The sequence below is a fragment of the Haemaphysalis longicornis genome, unplaced genomic scaffold (assembly GCF_048455015.1).
Source record: "Haemaphysalis longicornis isolate Haplotype H1 unplaced genomic scaffold, Haemaphysalis longicornis Haplotype H1 scaffold_7, whole genome shotgun sequence".
NCBI lineage: Eukaryota > Metazoa > Arthropoda > Arachnida > Ixodida > Ixodidae > Haemaphysalis > Haemaphysalis longicornis.
The window spans coordinates 176,662,660-176,676,283 of NW_027526422.1; positions in this window are offsets into that span (position 1 = coordinate 176,662,660).

Sequence of the window (13,624 nt, forward strand, 5' to 3'; positions counted from 1 at the left end):
TCATTTACCGGAACTACGAAATGGGAAATTCCGTTGAGCCCATGGCTGCTTCGCATACTACTTCGGGTTCCCCTACGGGAAGATGGTGCAATTTTATTAGATGCGACGTGTCTATGTCCCTCCCTTGTCATTGTTGCGCCGTCCACACCCCCACTGCGCATGCTCGGCTTCCTGAACGCCCGGTGGTGTCTTCCTTTTAATGGCTCCTGGAGCGACCGTGTTACCGGTGTCTTTCTGGGCCAATCCGAGATGAGCCGAGCATGCACAGTCGGGTTGTGGACAGCGCCACAACCCGCTGGAGCGGCAGTGTTTCGGGTGTCTTCCTGGGCCGGCACGAGACGAGGACGCTTCTCCTTAAAGGGATCCTGGAGCGGCATTGTTGCCGGTGTCTTCCTGGGCCGGTGGATGGACGGACGACGGAAGACGGACGACGGAGCAAAGAGCAAGAGATGCTTTGCATCTAAAAGGAACCCGCTTCTTTTGATCGCAATCGAACCAGCCTCCCTCACGTTAAGAAGCCAATTTCTATACCATTGCGCCACAGAGGCACACGTTACTAATTTGCAAAGTGGGGGGGTGACCATTGCGCTATACCATTGCTACAAACACGGCCGCTGCGATGCTGGAAATGAATGCGCTATTACCTAAACTAACGGAAACATCATGAAGTAGCGCCGTAATACAACAAATCACCTAATCAAAACTCAATACAGTGTACCTTTATAGGCCTTTTTGGGGACTGTGGAGAGCTCTCTTGGTTTCTTTCGGTATCAACGCCTGGCTGATGCTTAAACTAGTCAAAAGAGGGTGCCGCTGCCCGTCTAGGCTAGAGCTTTGGAAGGAGGCCGCCTTTTTCAGGCAATGTTATACAGGCGTAGTTTGTTGCTAAATGTACGAAAATTGCAAAACAACAACATAAACACAATGTACGGACAAAAATAACACTAGGGAAATATTAGCGAATAACTGCACCGCTACTCCTACCGCTTTTATGTTCTATGGGAGCGCTTTATTTTTTAAAGTGTTTCATATTCTGGTAATGAAATATCAGTGTAAACACGATGTGCAAATGCTCTGTTTGCCACAACACTAAAATGTTTGTTGTTAATATTTCATGTGCAGTTGAATGACCACATATCCTAGACGACATTACACATTTAGGTGCAGATTTTTAATGGACAGTCGTCAAATTGCTTGTCTATAACAGCGATGTCAACTTCACCTAGTTGCATCTAAAAACCGCCAAAACATGCTATTTACAGATATTTTGAAGACGAAACAGCTGTGATAGGACTTCAGAACGCCGCGGTACTTTTCCTCATATCCCGCTCAAGCGAGGCAGGATAAAACGGAAAGCCCGAAAGCTGTGGTGTAGACTAGCGTTTTACTGGCTGTACTTCACAATTATGATCCATAAGGTAAATCTTTACGCACAAGACGTAATATCAACCACGAAAACCTGTTTAACAAGGGCTTCGTCAGTCGAATGTCGCTTGAATTCGACTGAATAAGTTCCCCAAGCTTATTTCCTTTGGATATTGTGAAATCAGTGGCACTAAAGTTGGTCATGCGATTTCCAGTGATATTTAAGGGGTATTTACGGGTTGGGGCCAACCGTTCACTGCTTTTTGATCAATTGTACTCATACCTTGTTGCAACCGCAGTTTTACCCCGACTTAAATTCGCCGCATCATAGCTACAACTGCGACTCTATAGTTTTCCACCAGAACGGCCGTGTGTCGAAAACAGTATGTCAGTAAGTTGGGCAGTATATCAAAGGCAGAAAACGTGAGCCAGCGCACCGTCCAGTGGCACCAATTAGAAATATAGACATTCTCCGGAACGTGGGCTGTACTACGAATGACGCTTGGCTCGAAGCTAGGAATATACCATTTCAGGCAACCGCGGATGTCGGGCGTTACTTAACGAGAGTTTAAAATGATGCGAGGAAATTATCAGCGAAGGCAAAATATTGAACGGCTGTTTTCTATTATATGGAAATTGTTGGAGGAGGACAGGTTGCCAACGCTACTAGTACTGCATCCTCTTGCGCCAGCGCCAGTGATGTGCCACGCAACATTAGAGATGTAATAGGGACCGTATCCAGGCAGTTGATCGCTAGTGCCCGTCTGCCATATCAAAATATATAATTTGAAGGTGAATGAGCAGTTTCCTTTATGAGTGGTCGCTATTGCTACTTCTGTGGAGCCCTCTGCTATCGGGGCACATGGTGAGTGGTATGAGCGGACGCGTCCTTTCGTATCATTTTTTTTCGCTTTTTTTCGAATTAGAATCATAGTCCGGACTCTGGTAGAATCGTGCACTAACTAGCACGTGTCAGTTCAATGATTCATTGTAAGGTGTAACGTGCCAACCTAACGCAGGGGTTGAGGCGCGCTAGACTGGAGGGCTACAAATTAATTTTGACCATGTGAGGATCTTTACCGTGATCAGAAATCTCGTACACACAGGCATTTTTGCTTTTCGCTTCCCCAAGAAAAGCGACCGCCGCGGCCGGGAATCGAGCCCACGTCCTTGTGCTCAGCCGCACAACGTCTTAGCAACTAAGCCGCCGCGGCGGGTACGTCCCACTCCAAAAAATTAGTTTCAACTTTTCTTCAAAGTTCTGTCACATCAGCTTTACTGGTGAATATCCACTTTGACCTAGTGGAGTAGTTTTTGGTTTTTGTGGAGCAAACATCCACTTCAATGTGTTTAAATCTTACGTAATCCTTGCCTCGCTGTTGAAGACATTACAATATAAAGCATACCCGGTCATATAGCAAAATGTATGGGTAACAATTTGAGTTTTAAAAATTTGAGCGCATGAAAGTGAAACACACGTGTTTTTGTATTTAATGCACCCGCATAAGCACTATCATGCACCCTGCTAATTTTGGGCCTGTGTTCAGAAATGTACGTGATAAAACGTCGCAATAATAAGAAGGAACTAGTTTTCCTAAATTTGTGGAGTCTCTGGCGCGGATTGCATGAGGCTGTTATGGTCAGCACATTTACCGTGTCCGGCGTACTCAGGGACTAGGGGCATTATATTGCTGTGATTAGGTGACATTCTGGTGAGGGTGTGTGCGTCGGAGAAGGCTTCGACGAATGATGAAGTTGATGATGATGACACGGCATACCATGAACAATCGCCATTTGTGGGTATGTGCCGGATCTGGGTAACCTCAAGGAAACCGGCAAAATATCCCCAGGAATTGCAGTGACGGGGGAAGAGGAAGAAGAGGAGGGCGTGTATGGGTGGCAGTGGAGGATTCGAAAGAACACGGTTATGAGGGCTATCTGCAAGATGTGGTAGCCGTGGTCAACTGAGGCCGTCGTTAAAGATTCCCGGAGACCCAGCTAAACTGCAGTGCCACCCGATCGTCGACCGCACATTGAATCGCCGACATCCACTGTGTAACGTCGTTTCCCCCCTGCCTATCTACCGACAGCCGCCGAGAACCGGGTCTGGCCAACACCTTAGCATTGAGTGCGCCCTATTAAGTGAAACGTTTTATCTATCGCGGGTGTCTCTCGAAACTGAACTATGAACTGTTTATTTCTTTTACGCACTTACAGACCTTGGTGTCTGTAGGATTGGCTTTAGTGTCGCAGTCTATTTGTAGCTGTAGCGTACTACGATATCGTTAGCTCGTCTCGTCTCGATAAAGGTCCGTCTTCATCTTATGCGTCCGTCTCAAGCGCCTGTCTCGTATGTGCGACGCAAGTCTCCAGTTCTAGCCACTAATACCATCACAATTGCTTTGTTCAATATTTTTACTAGTTGTGCCGAGATTTACAGTTGTTTTACTTAGGTGTTTAAGATGTGTTTACTTCTAAATGTAGGAAATAAAAATGGGTTCTTGTGGGAACAATATCGAGGGAAGCAAAATATTAGTTTCGCTGCATTTTCAGTCTCCTCTTGTTACAGCCTAAATTAGACCTCTGAAAACCCATTTTTGGAAAGGCTCCAGGGGCACAGTGCCGGTTACTCGTAAACTAATCAATAGCCTCACAAAATGCCTTCTTGAAAGGCATGTCAGGAAATCGATAATTACTGTATATGGAAACTGCGGAGAAACATGGGGCTATTTTCTTGGTAAACACACTCATATTTCCGCGGATTTCGCGTTATCTAACTGTTCTTTTCTGCTACAGCGGGTTTTCTGATTGTCGTCATCTAAGTTCCTCCCCTCATTTTTTTTCTGGACGCAACGTACGCCTCTCAGTGGAATCGCAACAATCTCCACCGTAGTTTGGAAGGGGTTTGACCATAGCAGACGTAAACCGCAGAGTAACATGCAAGAAAACAAAATGCAGCACGGCAAGGGAAAATGCGTGAGCTGTTCCAGCCAACAGCCCACTAGCCAACACCAATGCAGCGATTACGACCTGGATTTTACACAAGAGTAACTAATCCATTTGTTGACGAAGACATTGTTGCAAAAAAGAGTTACATGCTCATGACCTATCAATCACAATAAGCAGCGCAGCTTTGCATAAAGAATTAGGTATTTTTACAGCCAGCAGTAGTAAGAGTCACTCTGATATTTTCTTATCTGGCATAAAAAGGTATTTGTTTACTCCAGCACTAACGGGTTCTTTTTTGCTCTTTTGATTTCGAACATCGGCACCAGGCTAGTCGGCTAGTCGGATAGAATGCTTGCCGGCCAGAAAGCAGCAAGCAATCTCAGTTCTGCGTTGGGTGGCCGTAAATCCACCTCAGTATTGTCCCCATATAAAATGTGTACATAAACTGCCCGTCGCTGTAAGTTTGATTCCTTTCTCGTCTAACTACGCGGAATAGAAATGGCGGAAACTTTTTCAAAACAAAAAAGTGCGAATGTATTTCATCCGCTGTCTTTTTTGCTCCAACAGATTAAGGTTTAAATAAAGAATATCTACCTATGTGTGGATTCCAAGAAGTGGCTTTAAATCAATGCCGAATAATAGGAAGAGCAGAAAAAAGGAAGTCACAACTCGAGCGTTCCCATTAGTTTCGTTTTACATGGCAGCCGGATCTGCTCTGTGAAAATACCTGTCAGCAGGAAGGATATCGCTGCACACGGGAATCCGGACGCTCATGAATTATAGATTGGAGTGAATGCGGAAGTGGCGCGCCACTTCGAATGGCAAATATTCGTCGCTATTGTGAGAGCAAAGCAGGGTTGGATAAGTCCTTTTCCTAGTAAAATAACGGAGACAAAAAAACGGGCCTTTTTCTTGAGCGTACTGTGGATCTTAGGGAACATTTAAGAGGGATTTTTTTGTGCCTAAGTAAAGGCTCTTGGCGAGCTCTGAATCTCTTCATACAGGCTAGTTGGGTCAGATTTATCGTACCCGCCGTGCTGGCTCAGTGGCTAAAGCGTTGCGCTGCTGAGCGCGAGGTCGCAGGGTTCGATTCCCGGCCGCCGCGGCCGCTTTTCTGATGGAGGCGGAAAGCAAAAATGCCCGTCTGTAGGAGATTTCGGCACACGTTAAAGATCCCCAGGTTGTCGAAATGAATCCGGAGGCCTCCACTGCGGCGCGCCTGATCGCCTGCGTTGCGTCGGTGCGTTAAACCAAAAAAAAATATTTATCGTGTAAATTTTGTCTCCAATAAGCTAATAAAGCGATGTAGCAGCAGATGTAGCAGCAGCTTGAGATTCAAGGAATGTAAAGCGTGTTGAAAACTGCATTCTAGTGTGCTCCGCTACGGACAGAGCTCTCACTTTGCACAGAAAATTCTTGTATCTAACCGAGCGAGCTGTTTTCTTTGGCAGTCTGCTTTCTAGTACCATGGGCTTCCCCAGTGAAAAAGCTATAGAGGTGGTTCACTGATTGGGAAGCGGGGAGCTTCAGTCTGCTCACAGCACATGATACCGCTGAGTTTGTTTTTAACACTTCTGTGTAAAACTCTGTGCAGGGATACTCGTGTTGAAGGTGCAAAACGTACTGATGAATCAAGGCACTGGGAGCTCTCTTTCAGTCTACGTTTGCAAAAGACAAGTCGCAAACTACTTAGGATGACTTCCAGGGGGCCATGTAATCAGTAAAAGTGGTTTTGCAGGATCCTTTGAACAGGATTTTCGTGTTGGGTGCTGGAGCGTTTACAGGTATTGCATATGGCTTAAAAAGCGAAAAAAGGTGAAAGGAACAATGGATGTCTCATATTAAGTTGTTTATTAGGTGTTTTAGGATTTAGTTGATTTACAGCAGATAAGAAGGCTTTGCGGGCATGCAGACTTTCACTGGCAGCGACGACATGTGAGATTCTACTACAAGCTTTCTATCGTACTCGTGCCCAAAGCGCAAGTCGCCAACCGTATGCCTAAATAGAACAGAGGCTCTACCAGCTTCAGAGCCCCTTTTTCGGCTGACTTATACACGGTATTCGCTGAAAAGTTCAGCGGTCAATTTCTTCGCTTGACAACGCTGGAAACGGCCGCAGACATGGCCGATGCGCCACGGACACGGCGCGGCTTGGGCCACTGCAGCCGCACGGCGAAGGAAAAAACACACCGGCGTGCGCCAACTGCTCCGTTGCAATCGGATTCTAAGCGGGGGCGTCAAGAGAGATGTTATTAATCGCACTCACATTGAACTCGAGGCAACACTTTGCGTTCGGAAGAACTTGTAACGTGAAACACAGTCATGTGTTTCACCTCGTGGTTAGCATGGATAAGTACTGCCATCCCGCGGAGCCCGAGGTAACGAGTGACGGCACACTCACACAGTTGCATGGAGGACAAGAGGGGTGCCTGATCTGCGGGCCGTGCGCACAACGTCGCCTAGCAACAGACGCTTGGCCCCAGATATGGCGGCGCACTCGTATAGTTTCCTGCATGCATTCCACGCCATTGAATACCGGCTATATACTGCGCTCCCGTTATCGAACCTCGATCTGACATTACTGTTGAAAAATTTAGATACGCATGATTTTTCCGCACCTCAGGACATACGCTAGAGAATCTTTAGCTTTAGAAATAGTCCGTTCATGCAATTTGTTTGTTTTGTTGAGTGTTGTGTATAATAGATATTTTTTTCATTCATCAGAATACGCAAAAATCAGTGCTTTTCTTTTACCGGTATGGGCTTTCTACGCAGAGTCACACATGGCTCCTGGCGTATGCCTCGAGCCTAGTGAACAGCAATGCACTGCTTTCGTACCGTTAAACTTGCAACCGTTCTCATTTGCCCCCGTCGAAAGCCTGTACACTCCAAATTGAATCTCTATCTCGCAGGTGGCAAAATTGGCAGACCTAAAGCTAATCTGAAAAGATTAGAGTAAAAGAAACAGCGTTGTTAAATGTTTTTAAATAATTCGCCGTGACAATGACAAGGAAACAGCTTCAGACACTTCCCTAAAAATACGATTTCCTTGGGTGTACGCGCGGGATGTGGCGTGGCAATATCACATGCGGAATGTATGTTATTCAGATGGTGTTAAACAACATTTAGCCTAGTGCGCAAAGCTCGAGTTGAACGCCGTGGTGCCACGTGGTATCGTAGGGCTTTTCCATGGCGAAAAACACAGTCATGCAGTGCTGTTTAAGAACCAGCGTATCTTGTGTGTAGGTCTGAAAAGCCACAAGAGCAGAGTTGGTGCACCTTGCAAGGCGGAATCTCGCCTCAAAGTTTTCTGAAATTCAGTTCAATTGTCAAAAATAAGTAAAGCGTCTCTTTACCATTTTGTGTAAAAGCGTGTAAGTACAGCTTGTTAATGTAATCGACTGTGCGGATAAACAGGTGCACTTCCATTCTTTTTGTTTTGGGACGATACAGCATTCTTCGCATTATTAAAGAGGCGTCCTGGTTTCCCCATCTCTTCAAATTAGGAAAGTATTGCGTTTTCAGTGCCTTTCGCGATTTTATCGGCTGGTGGAGCAGTTTTTCCACACGTCGCAAATGCCACCGCAATCTCGATATTCGTGACGGGTGAGTTCTAGCCCAACGGATGAGCTTTCTTCTTTTGCGGAGGCTGCCGCTCGAATCGGCTTTTCTGCTCTAAGAATGTTCAGTGTAATAACACAATAGGATACACTCCCAAAGTGTTTGCCAAGAGTATTATCTTGATCTCAAATCCTGTCTCCAGCCGTATGGAGAGGGTGTTGGCGTTACTTCGTTGTAGGGCATTAATTATTTTCCAAAATTCACGTGTGTTAGTGTATCAGTGTACGGATGAGTGAAACAATTCCCAACTTCCCGTTTTATGCTCACGTCTTTTCTTCGGCCGTTTGCAATTTCCCGCTTCGAAGCAACCAGGTTTTCAGTAGCTGAGTACCTTCTGAGGGCTGCCGATGATTTTATTTTGTTGCTTACGAGCTACCTTGCGCTCATCGTTCCACCAGGGGATCAGATCGATGGTTTTTTCTACAAGAGGTTGGGGGAATTGAGGAATGTGCTGCAGGTATTATGTCTGCAGTAATTAAATTTGTAGGTTTATTAATATCTGCTTTTTCTATCACGGCAGTACAGTTTGGACATGTACCTGAATTGTTTGCAGTCAGCTACCTCTCCACGAAATTATGGCGTGTGTTGGAATCGTGGGGCTATCGGTTGGGGTTTATGAAACAAGAAAATTGTCACGGCTTTAGGAATTCGAAGTTACGCTCCACTGCACGAATGAAGTGCAAGGTGGGGAGGCCAGTCGTGAAATACATGTTGTGTGTGGTGCTGTAATAAGCTGCTGTGTTTTTTTTAAATAAGCAGTTGCCAGAGGAGAGCAGGAATTTCTCTAACTACGCTGCGTGCATCGGGACGTGCAGAACCCAGGATTTGAAGTCGCTCATTAAAATCCCCCATAAATACCAAAGGATGTAAAGTTTGATCGAATGTTTTCACGTTCAGTTGCCCAGAGGCGAACATTTGAAGGGATATATTACAAACACACTGTAACTCATTGAAAACAATTTCTACTATAGCAGCTGCTCCCAAGTTGGTCTACAGGCTTTTTTGACGACACGCCAGCGATTTCTCCGCTAATGAGTTAGTGCAGCAATCTCTATCCTTTAAAGCCGTATATTGTGTATATTGTATTTTACATATATATCGTATTTTGCGTACTCACCTATGGGGACGACAATTGGAGGCTCACTAAAAGGGATTAACTTGAATTGAGCATCACTGAGTGAGCAAAAGAACGGAATATGATAGTTGTAACATTAAGGGATGAAGACAGAGCGGAGTCAGTCAAAAAACAAACGAGTGTTAAAAACATAATAGCAAAAACCAAGAACAAATGGGCGTAGGCAAGGCATGTAATGCGGCGAAAAGATAACCGTTTGTCATTAAGGCTAACAGAAGGGATCCCTAGAGAAGCCAATCGCAGCAGTGGGCGGCAGAAAGTTAGGTGGGCGGACGCGATGAAGAACTTTGCGGGGATAAACTGGTCGCGGTTAGAACAGGACCGGGATAATTGGATATCCATGGGAGAGGGCTTTGTCCTGCAGTAGGTTAGATAGGCGGATGACGACGATGATGATGATAATGATTTTTATTATGATTCTGATTATTATGATATTGTGTCAGGTGGAGTGATTGTTTTGCGTTTAGATGTGTTTGTTGGAAATACACTGTATCTGTCATATTTTCTGAAAGGATTTGCTAAATATATGTCCTCAAGATTTTTATTCAGGCAGTAGTATTTTGTAGTAAAATTCCGCATTAATTCCGTATTATAAGGCTTTTTGTTATGAATTTGGTTTAAGGGAATATTATTGTTGGTATATGTGGGTGTGTTTACGCTTTGTTATTTGTTACGTGGTGTATCTGTTACTCTTAATATTTGTCTTCTACGCCTAACTGAGGTACACCATCCCCTCGGTAGCTGTTGGGCCACCGGGGCTGCATAATATCCATATCCTCTCCGCAGACAGCTTCTCAACTGAAAAAAAAGTCCCGCCATCTCCACGAAGTGAATGGTGATGAGCGGGGCGAAGCTAAAACGCTTATCGGTGAAATCGTAAAACATTGTATAGGTCTTCTTGACGGCGCGCACCATCTGAATGAATGAAGGACATAAGGCGCGTTCGTAGCCATGCTCGCGTCTCGGTTTGTAGCGCAGTCGGAATTGCACCACGTACCTCCAGTCGCGGCCAGAGAGTCGTGGGATCGAAACCGGGCGCCGCCGCGTCAAAAACATCGCTCCGCTTGCAAAGCTTGAGACTTCCCCCGCTCTTTTGACAAGCCCGTCGACGACGTCGATGTTTTTGGCGATCATGTGGGGCTTGTTTTGGACGATGAGAATCTCCATGGGTAAGTTGGCGAATTCCGTGTGTGACATTTTAGCCACATTGGCCGTCACCTTCTCCAGAGTGTCTGTGTCGAGTACCCCCGGTACGTGTCCAAAAGAAATCTCCACAGGTAATTGCACTAGGTGAGGGGCGGGTGGGGAGCAGGGGTGAGCATCGCAGGGGGGCTCTGCCTTACCCCGGTCAACACCGGAGGGTGCTCGGGGTGCCTATGATCCCATATATTCGTGTTCTGCAAAAAAGATTACAAGGGTTCCAGCACCAGCAGTCCGGAAATGCCATTAACTGTAATCGACTTCTGAGCACAGTGTCCATGACGGCCACTGCGAAAAACAAAGGCGTTCTACGTCTCCTGTGGTAGCTCGCCGGCTTCTGAGCCGCTTTAAATAATTCTATAGGGTAGTCTACATGGCATAGCACATTTGTAAGTGTATTGCACGCGTTATGCGGGGGTTATGGGTTTCATTCCCGCTTCCGAATGACGGCAGATTTTTTCTCGACTTCCTACCATTTATCCCTGTATCAGGAAAAAAAGAAAGTTTACCGTTTTGGCGCTTTATAAACGTCTTCAAAACCCGAATAGCAATTGAAGTGTGCGTGCGTGCGTGCATGCGGGTGCGCGCGCGTGTGTGTGTGCGTGTGTGTGTGTGTGTGTGCGTGTGTGTGCGCGCGCGTGTGTGTGCGTGTGTGTGTGTGTGCATGTGTATGTGAGTGTGTGTGCGTCCGTGCGCGTCTGCGTGTGCGTGTGCGTTTGCGTGGGTGTACGTGTGTTGTGTGTGTGTGTGCGTGTGTGTGTGTGTGCCCTCTGCTTAACGATTTGAAAAAGGAGAAAAGGCGTTACTTGCACAAAAGTTCGTCCGTAATGTTTCCGGTACAGTGGAGTAGCACCCAGTATTTTTTTCGTTAATGAGATTTAATTATTAATTTTACTTAAATAGCTAACTCCAAAAGTACTGCCCTAATTATTAAAGTTTCAATGCGGAAGTTATAGGTATCTAAGAGGGTAATGTAACTACGGCATATTCAGCGATGAACCAATTGCAGACTCGTTTATTCTGACAAAACCTGCGAAATGTGAGAAATACCAGATGACGGCGCTCCCGCCCGCATCACAAATCAGCGTGCTCAAATAGGCTGATTGAATGTAAGTGCTTAGCCTGTCACGCGTCCGAAATAACAGCGCATCGCCGTTGTAAGGACATTCATGGAAGCAGCAGGAAAATCAATTTTCGCGCAGCGCGGGAGGCCAAAAAGGCACCAACGCAGTTGCGATTTCCTTCTTTTCTTTATTTCAGTCCGGCTAACTCAGACGCAGCCTGCTCGAAGGCACGGGTTTATAATGTGGGCGGTAGCGCCGTCGCGTTGTATTTTTCATAATTCGGAGGATTTCTTCATCAGTCAGAATAAATGAGCACCCAATTAGTTCATTGCTGAAAATACCGCAGGTAGGTTCCTTTCATGGGTACTTCAAAGTATCGGCGGGCGTCGGTGTGCACTTCTGTCTACAATCCTTCAATCCTACAAGCCCAACACAAATATTGCGTATTTTTGGTGATGTATGTAAAGAGGACAGCTGTAGCAGCAAAAGGTGGGATGAATTTACGCAAGTACGAGGCGTCGCCAAGAAATGACTGCAGTCCTTTCAGGCAGGTCGGTGTGGGATAGTCCACCACAGCGGCGATGCGTTCAGGAAGCGGCTCTATGGCGTCGATGGAAATCCTGTACCCCATCCACGGAATGAAGGTGACCCTAAAATGGCATTTGTCGTGGTTCAGGCGAAAGCTACCGCGTTTTCAGTTAAAGGAAAAGTTGCCACCACCTTCAGCGGCCAATATACGAACAGAGCAAAGAAGACAGCAGGTGACTAGAAGCTAAGGAATTAGACGCGGGAAGCACGTATGGGGAGAATAGTGACCTGCACCGAGCTGCGCTGGAGGATTCCAAAGCTAAATTTCTATTTGTCCAGTCAGGGCTTTCACCTACGGAACTATGTGTGCAGCGCCAGGTCCCTGAAACTATCGAACTTTCCTCGACTGTCGCCGTTTCTCAGCAGCTAGACAACTGCTTTTGAAGGACCCAATTGAGCGCTTGGGGTTGACTATCGATTCCACTTATGTTATCTGTTGGCACAACAAATTTGTACTATAGAAAAGAAGGACATATATAATTGCATTCAAGATTTTCTTTCGGATTCAGGTCATTTGAACTGCTGAAGGGTGCTAATTAATGGGTAATTCAGGTTTTATACATAACAAAGTTCCCTTTACGGCCTCTTTCAGGAAATAAATTAGTATTTTGAGGTCCTGACATATTTCAACAACCGATTAGCCCTGGTCAATCCCCCTTGTGGGTACGTTCCAACAATCATCATCATCATAATCATCATCATTATAATCAAACATGCTATCGTAAGAATCAGGAACGGAGTGAAGGTGGCCCCAAATTAACATTAGTCGCGATTCGGGCGAAATTCCGCATCGTACAGCATGGGTTAGAACATTATCTAGATTTCAGAGGTGGACCTCTGAGTTTGAGCCACGAAAAAGAATATCGTCCAAGTAGGCAGCACAAACTCGGTCTTTCAGTGTCCCCAGGACTGAATTAATGGCCTTTTTGAAGGTGCTGGGCTCCGTCCGCAATACGAATGCAATGCGGTTTAATTCAAAAAGTCCCAAGGTAGGTCGCTTCACCTTCGTCGATGGCTGGAGACGGTTGACGCATGTTGGGGGGGCGCAGATGAACTTGCCCAAGCTCGATACGTACCTCCACGTCATACGAGACGACGTGCTCTGCCCCCAGGAGTATGTGTCGCTGGAAGGTCCTCAAAGACTGGAGGGGCCGTAAAAGAACTGCGGCCAGCCCCCGCCCGAATGATCAGTCAAGGGATCCGACCAGCTAGGCCCAGCCCCCGGGGCCACATGGCTGTGGTTGCGTTCACGGCTTTCGAGCCTTTTCTGGAGCATGACGTCAGTGCATGGCCGCGCGTTTGGCTCCAGTGTAAACGAAGGTTATAGCGTAACCGATTCCGTCGATATGCACCTGAAGCATGTGCAGTGGACGCACTTCGTAGCGCATCTGCGGGTGTGATGCTAGACAAGCCTTCTACGAATGGCTGTGCTTCCCGCAGGAAAAGCAAACCTGAGACTTAGGCACACATTTTATTAACTGTGACATGCCGTTCGGCACCACGGTCGCTGTAGTAGCGGCGGGAAGCATGCGAGTGGCACTGTCATGAAGTTCCGCGGGCATCCTGATTAATTTTGGTTGGATCAAACCTGGCGGCTGCCCAGTCAGAATTGCAGCATGAGCAGGTTCCGCCGGGCCACCTAAGACGTACTGCCTCGCAGCAGGAGACTCCCAAGCAAGGTTGCAGGCTGTGAGGCGATGTA